Source organism: Carcharodon carcharias, chromosome 19 (assembly GCF_017639515.1).
Source record: "Carcharodon carcharias isolate sCarCar2 chromosome 19, sCarCar2.pri, whole genome shotgun sequence".
In the NCBI taxonomy this organism is placed as follows: Eukaryota; Metazoa; Chordata; class Chondrichthyes; order Lamniformes; family Lamnidae; genus Carcharodon; species Carcharodon carcharias.
Genome location: NC_054485.1, coordinates 23,618,516 through 23,631,646, shown reverse-complemented (window position 1 = coordinate 23,631,646; position 13,131 = coordinate 23,618,516). Strand labels below are relative to the sequence as shown.

Sequence of the window (13,131 nt, the reverse complement as noted above, 5' to 3'; positions counted from 1 at the left end):
CCAGGGACTTGGACACAAAATCTCGGTGGTCCCTCCCACTGCAGTTCTGAGGGAGTTGCTGCACTGCCAAAGGTAATGTCTTTTAAATGAGTCATTTAGCCCAAACTGACCTCTTAGGTGGATGTAAAAGATCTCATAACATTATTCAAAGAAGAGCAGGGCAGTTCTTCCTGGTGTTCTGACCAATATTTATTCCTCAAATATCTTTACAAAAAACAGATTTTCAGCTCATCTCATTACTGTTTGTGGGACCTTGCTATATATAAATCGGTTGTTACATTTCCTACATTACAACAGTGACTACACCTCAAAAGCATTTAATTGGTTGTAAAGCACTTTGGGACATCCTGAGGTTCTAATAATGCTGTCTAAATGTAAGTCTGTCTTTCTTGTATTATTTTGTCACAACTAGAACAGCCCCATGTCCCAGCTTGGATCCCTCTATGTTCCCAAATCTAGCGCATGCTCCACTCTTTCCATTGAAGATAGAGCCTATAGCCATCATGCCTCATAATCTGGAATTCTCTTGCTAAGTCATTCTGCCATTTTCCAATATGTTTTCAGATCCTTTCTCTTCTAATGCCTTCATTCACATCCCCAACTTTTTTCCAGTTGCTGCTCAGCATCCGTTCCTTCCACCTTCTTTGAAAAGTACTTCCAGGACACCTTGATAAGTTATGGGCGCAATGTACGTGTAAGTTGTTGGTGTTGTAATGCTTATTCAGTATCATATCACTATTTATTCAATGCTAATTAAGCTGATAATTAAATATTTTCACATGCTCCTTTTTGATTCTGATATGGGGGAAAAGTTCCTGTGGGCATTAAGTTAGCCACTTAGTGGACATTGCAGGAAGACTTGCTGTCTTTGCAATTTCTAATTAAATGCCCCAAAAACACACAATTTTACTCCAAATTGTAAGAAAGGTAATCTTGCCTATCTCTCTCTTTATATTCAGCATTCATGTAAAAGAGAGTGAGTTAATCTTTTGATTCGACCCTTTAGCAGAGACTTGGGGTTCTTTTGTTTTTCAGAGATCAGGTTAAAAAGCCACAGATACATCGTTTATGTTGGTACTACTATGCACAGAAGTGTTGACTGCTGGAGATTTCTGACAAACCACAGGGTGAGGCAATAGTGATGCCATTTTAAACAGGTACTCAAATGTTGATAGAAAATGTCTTGCACACAATACAAGCCAATGTACTTCACATGTGTACACTTAACAAATGTCTAGCTCCTTTCATCAGCAAAGGGAGTAAAACAATCACAGTGATCTAAAAACACACTATGCTTTTTTGTCTTAGCAAAAAATGCCCAAAAAGGTTAAAGTTCACCTGCATATGCTGTACAAATAAGCATTAAGACTAAATGCCTGCCAATGTTGTCTATTACCTATTTTTGTTGACTGATCATATATGTAATTAGCCACATGTGATTAGTAGTTAATGTATTGGACAACATTGGTACAGAAGCAAACTGCTTACTTAATGGCAGAGCACACTGGAAACACTCAGCAGGCCAGGCAGCATCTGTGGAGAGAGCAATAAAGAGTTGACACTTCAGTTCAATGACCTGTCATCAGAACTATTAATCATATTATTAATCATGTTCAAAGCCCTGTAAGGAGATGGCCTCATACTCAGTGAAGGAAATATGTAGCCTAGTGCGAAGGCAAGTTCAAAAAGTTCTCACAGGACTGGCTCTTGATGGCTGACATGGACACAATGGGCCGAAGGGCCTGTTTTTGTGCTGTATAACTATATGTTGAGAATATAGGAAATAGGAGGATGAGTAGGCCACATGGCCCCTGCCGTGTCCCATCATTCAATAAGACTGATCTTATTGCAGCCTCAACTCCATTTCCTGCTAGCCTCTGGGACCCTTGACTCCTTTATAGTTCAAGAATATGTCTATCACAGCTTTAAGTATATTCAATGACTCAACCTCCAAAGTTCTCTGAGGTAGAAAATTCTAAAGATTTACGTCCCTCTGGGAGAATAAATTCCTCATCTCTGTCTTAAATGGGAGATCCCTAATTCTAGGTTCCCCCATGAGATGAAACATCCTCATAGTATCTACCCAGTCAAGCCCCCTTGGAATCTTAAACATTTCAATAAGATCACCTCTTATTCTTCTAAACTCCGGTATAAGCCCAACTTGTTCACCCTTTCCTCATAAAACAATCCCTTCATCCCAGGAATCAACCTAGTTAACTTTTTTTTAAACTGCTTCTAATGCAAGTATATTCTTCCTTAAATAAGGAACCAAAACTGTACGCAGTACTCTAGGTGTGTTCTCATCAATGTTGGATGATGTGGTAAGGTGTCACATAAATGCATACACTTCATTCTTTCTTTTCCTGTTTTTATTTCAGTGCGAGAAATCTCTTATTCTTACTTTGCAGTGAGTTAAAAGTTTCTTTTTGTGCCTAGCATCTATTTAAGCTGTGATGAGGATGCAAAGAGGCTGCAAAAGAATATAAAGTGAGCAAAACCATGGCAGATGGAATATAATATTTGAAGTTATCCACTTTGGTAGAAAAAAATAGAAAAGCAGAATATTTTTTCAATGGCCAGAAACTGTAACTGTCATATTCAGAGGGACTTTAACACACACAACTCACAGTTAACATGCAGCTACAGCAAGCGATTAGGTGCATTTATTACAAAGGAATTGGAGTATAAGAAATCTTACTACAATTATATAGGGCCTTGATAAGCCCACACCTGGTGAACTGTTTACAGTTTTGTTCTCCTTACAGAAGGAAGGCTATACTTCCCTTAGAGGGAGTGCAATAAAGGTTCACTAGATTGATTTCTGGGTTGAGAACATTGTCCTATAAGGAGAGAACAAGTAGATTAGGTTTATATTTCCTATAATTTAGAAGAATGAGAGGGAATCTAATTAAATCATATGAAATTGTTAAGCATAATAATTGAGGACGTCAGACTTCTGAGGAATTGGGACCAGTTCTGGGACAGGTGGGACCTGTAAAAGTTGGATAGGTTACACCTTAAAAGGAAAACAAAAACAGAATTACCTGGAAAAACTCAGCAGGTCTGGCAGCATCAGCGGAGAAGAAAAGAGTTGACGTTTCGAGTCCTCATGACCCTTCGACAGAACTTGAGTTCGAGTCCAAGAAAGAGTTGAAATATAAGCTGGTTTAAGGTGTGTGTGTGGGGGGCGGAGAGATAGAGAGACAGAGAGGTGGAGGGGGGGGTGTGGTTGTAGGGACAAACAAGCAGTGATAGAAGCAAATCGTCAAAAGATGTCAACGACAATAGTACAATAGAACACATGGGTGTTAAAGTTAAAGTTGGTGATATTATCTAAACGAATGTGCTAATTAAGAATGGATGGTAGGGCACTCAAGGTATAGCTCTAGTGGGGTTTTTTTTTATATATTTTTTTTATGTAGGTGGGAAGAGGAAAATCTTTATAATTTATTGGAAAAAAAAAGGGAAGGGGGAAACAGAAAGGGGGTGGGGATGGGGGAGGGAGCTCACGACCTAAAGTTGTTGAATTCAATATTCAGTCCGGATGGCTGTAAAGTGCCTAGTCGGAAGATGAGGTGTTGTTCCTCCAGTTTGCGTTGGGCTTCACTGGAACAATGCAGCAAGCCAAGGACAGACATGTGGGCAAGAGAGCAGGGTGGAGTGTTAAAATGGCAAGCGACAGGGAGGTTTGGGTCATTCTTGCGGACAGACCGCAGGTGTTCTGCAAAGCGGTCGCCCAGTTTACGTTTGGTCTCTCCAATGTAGAGGAGACCACATTGGGAGCAACGAATGCAGTAGACTAAGTTGGGGGAAATGCAAATGAAATGCTGCTTCACTTGAAAGGAGTGTTTGGGTCCTTGGATGGTGAGGAGAGAGGAAGTGAAGGGGCAGGTGTTGCATCTTTTGCATGGGCATGGGGTGGTGCCATAGGAGGGGGTTGAGGAGTAGGGGGTGATGGAGGAGTGGACCAGGGTGTCCCGGAGGGAGCGATCCCTACGGAATGCCGATAAGGGGGGTGAAGGGAAGATGTGTTTGGTGGTGGCATCATGCTGGAGTTGGCGGAAATGGCGGAGGATGATCCTTTGAATGCGGAGGCTGGTGGGGTGATAAGTGAGGACAAGGGGGACCCTATCATGTTTCTGGGAGGGAGGAGAAGGCGTGAGGGCGGATGCGCGGGAGATGGGCCGGACATGGTTGAGGGCCCTGTCAACGACCGTGGGTGGAAAACCTCGGTTAAGGAAGAAGGAGGACATGTCAGAGGAACTGGACCAGGACTAATATCCTCGCAGGGAGATTTGCTACTGCTGTTGGGGAGGGTTTAAACTAGCTTGTTAGGAGGAAGGGAACCTAAGGGCTACAGGATCCTGAGGGGTACCTCAAATTGGAAGGAAGTAAAACTAGTAACAGGAAGTAGAAAAGCAGCAAGCAAAATTAGAAGGCAGGTGAAACGAAGGCAAGCATCAACTTGTCTTAGAATGTGGAATAATGTTAAAAAGACAAAGTTAAGGGCACTCAACCTGAATGCACATGGCATTTGCAATAAGGTAGATGATTCACAGGCACAAATAGATGTAAATGGGTATGATCTAATTGCCATTATGGAAACATGGCTACAGGATGACCAAGACTGGGAACCGAATATTCAAGGATATTCGAACTTTAGGAAGGACAGGCAAAAAGGAAAAGGATGTGGTGTTGCACTGATAATAAGGGATGGGATCAGTTCATTAGTAAGAAGGGATCTCAAATCGGAAGAACAAAATGCGGAATCTGTTTGGGTGGAGCTAAGAAACAGCAAAGGGCAACAAACATTGGTAGGAGTTGTTTATAGGCCAAACAGTAGTGGTAGTGTGGGGCATGGTATTGATCAGGACATTAGAGAAGCATGTAGCATGGGTAATACAGTAATCATGGGTGACTTCAATCTGAATATAGACTGGGTAAATCTAATGATCACTAATATTGTGGAGGATGAATTTCTGCAGTGTGTTAGGGATGGTTTTCTAGAGCAGTATGTTGAGGAACTGACTAGAGACCAGGCTATTTTAGATCTAATATTATGTAATAAGAAAGGGCTAATTAATAATCTTGTTAGAAAAGAACCTTTAGGGATGAGTGACCATAATATCATAGAATTTTACATTATTTTTGAAAGTGAGATAGTTCAATCTTAAGCCAGGGTATTAAATTTGAACAAAGGAAATTATGAAGGTATGAGGGGCAAATTGGCTGAGGTGGATTGGTAAAATACATTAAAAGGTATAATGATACACAGGCAATGTATAATCTTTAAAGAATTATTACATAGTTTACAGTAATTATACATTCCTTCAAGGCACAAAACCCCCCCCCAAAAAAAATCAGTCAACCTGGCTAACAGAGGTGGTTAAGAATTGAATAAGATTTAAAAAAGGCCTATGAAATTGCCAGAAATAATAGTAAACCCGAGGATTGGGAGCATTTTAGAATGCAGCAAAGGAGGACCAAGAAACTGATAACAAAAGGGAGCAGCATATGAATATAAACTAACAAAAAATATAAAAATAGACTGTAAAAGCTTCTATAAGTATATAACAAGGAAACATTTGGCTAAGACAAATGTGGGTCCATTACAAAAAGAGTCACCAGAATTTATAATGGGGAAATAGAGAAGCTAAATGATTACATTGTGTCCGTCTTCACTGAGGAAGATACAATAACTCTCCCAGAATTAGAGATCCAAGGGAATGGGGAGAATGAGGAATTAAAGGAAATTAGTAAGAAGGTTGTATTCAAGAAATTAATGGGACTGAAGGTTGATAAGTCCCTGGGACCTGATATTCTACATCCCAGAGTGTTAAAAGAGATAGCAATGGAGATAGTGGATGCATTGGTGATCATCTTCCAAAATTCTATAGATTCCGGAATGGTTCCTACAGTATGGAAGGTAGCAAATGTCACCCCACTATTTAAGAAAGGAGAGAGAGAAAACAGAGAACTACAGAACTTTTAGCCTTACATCTGTAGTAGGGAAAATGCTGGAATTTGTCATAAACGGACACTTTGATAATAATCTGATTGTGCACAGTCAACATGGATTTATGAATGGAAAATCATGTTTGACAAACCTGTTAGAGGTCTTTGAGGATGTTACTAACAGAATTGATAAAGGGGAGTTGGAGGATGTTGTGTGCTTGGATTTTCAGAAAGCTTTTGATAAAGTCCCCCACAGGAGGTTTGTTAACAAAGTTAAAGCACATGGGATAGGAGGTAATATACTGGCATGGATTAATGATTGATTAACAGGCAGAAAGCAGAGTAGGAGTAAACAGGTCATTCTCACATTGGCAGGCTGTGACTAGTGGGGTACCGCAAGGATCAACACTTGGACCACAGCTGTTCACAATATATATCAATGATTTGGATGTAGGGACCAAATGTATTATTTCCAAGTTTGCGGATGACACAAAGCTAGGTGGGAATGTGTGTTTTGAGGAAGATATGAAGTGGCTTCAAGTAGATTTGCATTCATTTAGTGAGCAGGCAACAACATGGCAGATGGAATACAATGTGGAAAATTTGTTATGAGGAACAGACGTGCAGAGTATTTCTTAAAATTGGGAGAGATTAAAAAGTTTAGATGTACAAAGGGACCTGGATGTCCTTGTCAATAAGTCAATAAAAGCTAGCATGCAGGCGCAGAAAGCAATTAGGAAGGCTAATGGTATGCTAGCCTTTATCGCAAGAGGATTTGGGTACAGGAGTGGTCATAGAGTCAGCGCAGAGAAAGGTCCTGCGGCCCATTGAGTCTGCGCCAGTCAAACAAGCACCTAACTATTCTAATCCCAGTTTCGAGCACCAGGCCCATAGCCTTGTATGCCATGGCATCACAACTGCACATCCAAATACTTATTAAGTGTTATGAGGAGTAGTGAAGTCTTGCTTCAATTGTATAGAACCTTGGTTAGACCTGGAATATAGTGTGCAGTTTTAGTCCCCTTACCTTAGGACGGATATTGTAACCACAGAGGGAGTGCAACAAAGGTTCACCAGACTTGTTCCCAGGATGGCAGGACTGTCCTATGACAAGAGATTGAGAAAACTGAGCCTGTGTCCCCTAGGGTTTCAAAGTACGAGAGGTGATCTCATTGAAACCCAGAAAATACTTGAAGGGATAGACAGAATAGATGCAGGTAAGATGTTTCCCCTGGTTGGGGAGTCTAAAACCAGGGGACATAATTTCAAAATAAGGAGAAAGTCACTTAGGACCTAGATGAGGAGAAATTCTTTTACTCAGTGGAGTGTGAATCTTTGGAATTTTCTACCGCAGAGAACTGTGGAAGCTCAGTCAATGAGTATGCTTAAAGCAGAGATTGACATATTTCTAAATATCAATGACAAAGGAATATGGGGACCGTGTGGGAAAAAAACATTGAAGTAGATGATCAGCCATGATTGTATTGAATGACGGAGCAAGTTCGACAAGCTGAATGGCCTACTTCTGCTCAACTTCTGACCTCATTACAGCCTTGGTTCAAAGATGGACAAAAGAGTTGAAATCCAGAGATGAGGTGAGAGTTACTACCCTTGACATCAAGGCAGCATTTAACCGAGTGTGGCATCAAGAACACTGGAGCCCTTGGATCAAGAGCAAAACTGGAGTCAATGGGAATCAGAGGGGAACATTCCGCTGGTTGGATTCATAGCTAGCACAGATGGTGGTTTTGGTTTTTGGAGATCATCATCTCAGTTCCAGGACATCACTGCAGGTATTCCTCAGGGTAGTGTCCTAGGCCCAACCATCTTCAGCTGCTTCATCAATGACCTTCCTTCCTCATAAGGTCAGAACTGGGATGTAAGTTGATGATTGCACAATGTTCAGCACCATCCACTACTCCTCAGATACTGAAGCAGTCCATGTCCAAATGCAGCAAGATCTGGATAATATCCAAGTTTGGGTTGACCAGTAGCAAGTAACATTCATGCCACATAAGTGCCAGGCAATGACCATATCCAACAAGAGAGAATCTAACTATCACCCCTTGACTTTAAATGGCATTACCATCGCTAAATCTCCCACTATCAACATCCTGGGGTTAACATTGAGCGGAAACTGAACGGGACTAGCTATATAAATACTGCGGCTACAAGAGCAGATCAGAGGCTAGGAATCTTGTGGCAAGATACTCCTGACTCCCCAAAGCCTGACCATCATCTACAAGGCACAAGTCAGGAGTGTGATTAAATACTTGCCATTTGCTGGGATGAGTGCAGCTCCAACAACACTCAAGAAGTTCGACACCATCCAGGACAAAACAGCCCACTTGATTGGCACCACATCCACAAACATTCACTCTCTCCACCACTGAAGAATAGTGGCAGCAGTACCATTTAAAAGATGCATTGCAGGAACTCACCAAAGCACCTTAGACAGCACCTTCCAAACCCATGACCACTATCATCTAGAAGGACAAGGGCAGCAACTGCATGGGAACACCACCATCTGGAAGTTCCCCTCCAAACCACTCACCATCCTGACTCGAAATATATCGCCGTTCCTTCACTGTCACTGGGTCAAAATCCTGGAATTCCCTCCCTAACAGCACTGTGGGTGTACCTGCACTATATGGACTGCCGTGGTTCAAGAAGGCAGCTCACAATCACTTTCTCAAGGGCAATTAGGGATGGGCAGTAAATACTGGCCTAGCCAGTGACACCCTCATCCTGTAAATGAATAAAAAAAAAATTCCTATGAACTTGACAGGGTAAATGTTTGGAGAATGTTTACCTTGGCTGGGGGTCTAGAACTGGATGTCACAGCCTCCAAATAAGAGGTCAGCCATTTAGGACTGAACTAGTCAGACATTTCTTCATTCAAAGCGTTGTGAATCTTTGGAATTCTCTACCCCAGAGAGCTGTGGATGCTCAGTTGATGACTATATTCATGACAGACAGTGATAGATTTTGTGGTATAAAGGGAATGAAGGGATGTGGGGATAGCGTGGGAAGATGGAATTGAGGGAGAAGATCGACCATGACCTTATTGAATGGCAGAGTAGGTTCGAAGGGCCAAAAGGCCAACTGCTTTTTTTTTATGTTTCATCTGGTCACCAGGGAGATTAGGGGAAGCATAAACAGAGTTTCCTTCAATCACTAACAGTAAAATTGTTTTTTTCTTTCAATATTTAATTTTTGCTATAAAAAATCACTTTAAGGGGTGGTATTTGAAAGGAGATTCTGTATCCCCTTGTAACATGGCCCAAACTTGCCAATAACTACATGTGGCTAACTGGAAATCCAGATGGGACAAAATTTAAATAGTCTCATTCACAGGGCACATGCAGGTGAAATTTTTCCTTGGGTGTTATTAAAATTATGACAAAAGCACAGATTACTAGGTATTTTTGAACATCCTGACTGCTTTATGTCCTTTGTTACTGAATTATGTTGGATACTTATTCAGTAAATATACACATGAAGTATATTTACAAGTATTGTGGGTAAGGATAAATATTGAAGTCAACAAATTTGCAGGACCTTGGGGAAAGAAGCTGGGCAAATGGGACTATTTGGATAGCTCTTTCAATTACCTCCTCCTGTGCTATATCATTCTATGAGTACCACAAACTTGCTCACTAAAGCCTCACAGGAACTTCACCAGGTAAAACATGAAGTATCTTAATTAAAAATTATCTGAAAGTGGAAGCTGTCAAATATTTTTGAGGTAAAATAATATCGCCTTGGTCACATTGGAGGCTGGTCAACAGTTGCTCTTGGATGAGACTATCCTGGCAGAATGATACTCACTTGCCTCACAACTGGAACCAAATACTTTTGTGGACCACCTCCTACACCAGGTTAATTTAAACAGCCAGGTCTTAGACATAAAACATTAAGAAGTTTCACAATCAGCTAAAAGAACAGGACATCAAAATCCACTGCTTATCCCTATCTCCCCCTCACCCTCCCTCCTCTGCACAGCCTGATTGATAAAGGCATCACCTAACGTAGCACAGAACGATAGATACCAGATAGAAAAAAAACTTGCATTTCTATAACACTTTTCACAAGACACTGCAAAGCGTTTCACCATAAAGGAATTTACATTTGAACTGTAGTCACTGTTATGATGCATACAACAAAGAGATAAATAACCAGTTAATGGGGATATTGGTTGAGGGATGAATTTTGGCCTGGGCACAGAGAATTTACCTGCTCTTTCTCGCAAAAATGCTTTGGTGTATGTCATCAGTGATATCCCTCCAACAATGCCTCCACCCACTGTGCCCCCACCACACCTAGTGAAGCCTTTACAACAGTGCAACATTCCATTGCCATTACCTCCCCACCACTGCCCCCGACAGCGCAGCGCTCCCTCAGTTCTGTCTCTCTGACAGCGCAGCACTCCCTCACTATTGACCCTCCAACAGTGCAACATTCCCTCACTCTGCTCTCCTGACAATGCAGGGCTCCCTTGGAACTGCCTCTGACATTGTAGCACCCCTAAGGTGCTGCTCCTCTAACAGTGTAGTTTCCCCAATACTTGTCCTCCAACAGTTCAATGATTCCTCAGTTCTAACTCTTCAACACTACAGCTCTCCTTCAGTACTCCCAATCTGACAGTGCAGCATGTCCTCAGCCTTGCCCCTCTGACAGTTCAGTACTCATTCAGTACTGCCTATCCAACAACGAAAACTCTCTCAGCACTGTGTGTCTGAAGGTGCAGCACTCCTGTGTTCCCCTTCAGATAGTGCAGCACTTCCTGACCCTCCAACACACTCTCAGTTAACCTAAATTATGCACTCAAGTCCTACAGTGGGATCTGATCACACAACTCAGTGAGCCTGTTACCGACTAAGGCATGCTTGATACAAGAATACCCTAGATTCAACTAACCACCTACACCAAGTAAGTTTATCTTTATCGGTGCAATACAACATTCTTAAGTTCCGTGTATTGAGATAATATCAGCCTCAGTGTATGGCTGTGTGGCATTTGGGTGGGGACAGGATGGAGCTCAACCATGATAACTGTCAAATTTCTTTACACTCTAGGATTGCATATGACAAATGGTCACTTTGGTGAAATATCCAGGGCATTTGGATTTCAGTGAGAGGAACCTGGACTCTGGCGGAGTCAATGTTTTCAGAACACAGCCAGATTGACAATTTAACCTTTTAAACATACTCACCCAAATGCTACACACTCCACTCACACTCATTTACAAAGCAGCTATAAAGGGAGTAAAACCATGAGTTACCTATACAAGTCGACCCACTTGACATTGTGTGCAATTTGAAGAGGTGATGACTAAAATCAGAGAATTTACTGAGGTCGAGTTTTTGCCAATGAGCTCTAGTGAGCTGTCTACAGTGTCTAAGAGCTAACATGATTACTGCAGTTTGTCTTTCATTCTGTGTACAGTAATTTACACTTACCTTGACCTCTGCAAGCAAACTGTCGTCTGACTCTGTACAGTAACAACAACTCTCTCCTCCTCTGCTGACTCCTAGGCACAGCCAAGCAACGGCCAAAACCAGAATCAGAGGGATGATTTATTTTAGAGCTGGAAGTGCTGATCTGTTGCTTGTTAATGCACCTTTAGTCAACAATTCAGAACAAGGAGAAGTTAATTTAACAGGAAGGAATGTTTCAGTTCTCTTGTCTTTTCAAACTTGAGAGAACACGTAAAACACCAGCTCTTTAGGAGACAAAAAGGCAACAAGGAAGAGGAACTTTGTGTGGTTATTTATGGGGAGTGACTGTACACAAAGGTAAAATTGAGTGCCTGAGTATTTTAAACTAAAAGGAATGTTGGATTTAACAGAGATTTATGCGTGGGTGGGGCGCTTAGCTGTTTTGGCACAAAGCTATGTTAAACATTGACTTCATGATGTTAGAAAAGAAATATCCAAACCACACAAACTATTTCACTGTCAATGAGATCACAGGTTTATCTAGGAATGTAGCTGGTGAATAGTCCTTTGTACCCAGTGAGGTCAATTTGAAAGTGGACACTTTCTACCACTGTTTAAAATAAACTAGTGATAGCATCTGTTTAATTTTATTTTATCATGTTTTAGCCTTTGACTGCTGTATTTCTTGGAACAGGGGGAAGCCACTTAGCCCCTCAAAGCTGTTCCACTATTCAATTGGATCATGGTCACATAGAAATATTTACAACATAGAAAGAGACCATTCAGCTCATTGCCAACTGAGAAAGAGCTATCCAGTCTAATCCTGCTTTCCAGCTCTTGGTCTGTAGCCCTGTAGGTTTACAGCAACTCAAGTACATATCCAAGTATTTTTTCTAATGTATTGAAGCAATGAAATGTGTTTTAGACAGCAAATTCCATTCACCCATCACCCCCAGATGAAAAAAATTACTCCTCTCCTCTAAATCTTTCTGCAAAAAGTCCTTCCTATCTACTCTGACCAGATTGCTCATAATTTTATATACATCAATTAAATCTCCCCTCGGCCTCCTCTGTTCTAAAAGCAAACCCAGCCTATCCAATCTTTCCCCATAACTAAAATTCCCCATTCCTAGCAATATCCTCGTAAATCTCTTCTGTACCCTCCCAAATATGATCACATCCTTCCTGTTATGCGGTGACCAGAACCATAGGCAGTTCTCAATCTGAGATCTAACTAGTATTTTATGCAGTATTATCATAACCCCCATGCTCTTAAGCTCCAGGCTGCGACCAATAAATAAACTATTCCATAAGCGTTCTTGACCACCTTATCTTTCTGTTCTGTTAACTTCAAGAATCTGTAGAAACACGCCCAAAGGCCTTGCTATAATTCTATATTTTTCAGAATCCTACCATTTTTAAGTATTCCTTTAGCTTGTTTGTCCTCCCCAAAAGCATTACCTTACACTTTTCCAAATTAAATTACATTTTCCACTTTTCTGCTCACCTGACCAAATCGCTGATATCTTGCTGCAGTTTACAGCTTTCTTCCTCGCTATCAACCACATGGCCAATTTTCACATATGTCCCTATTTCTTCTTCTTGAGTTCTCTACCTGAAGGCCAGCCAATTTATAAATTTGGTGAAGCTACAACACAGGACGAGCCAAACAGCCTAAGCAGCAAGTGATAGAGCTAAGCAATTCCACAACCAACGGAGCAGATCTAAGCTGTAC

At 41.3% G+C, this 13,131-nt stretch overlaps 1 protein-coding gene across 1 annotated transcript in view; it reads right to left on the bottom strand.

Annotated features, from left to right (window-relative positions):
• LOC121291524 overlaps positions 1 to 11,752 on the bottom strand; it is a 32,639-nt gene extending 20,887 nt beyond the window's left edge. Inside the window, exon 1 of the mRNA XM_041212839.1 lies at positions 11,418 to 11,752. The gene's annotated coding sequence lies outside the window, so the exon portion shown is untranslated. The remainder of the gene's footprint in view (positions 1 to 11,417) is intronic.
• Between the last annotated feature and the right edge of the window lie 1,379 nt (positions 11,753 to 13,131).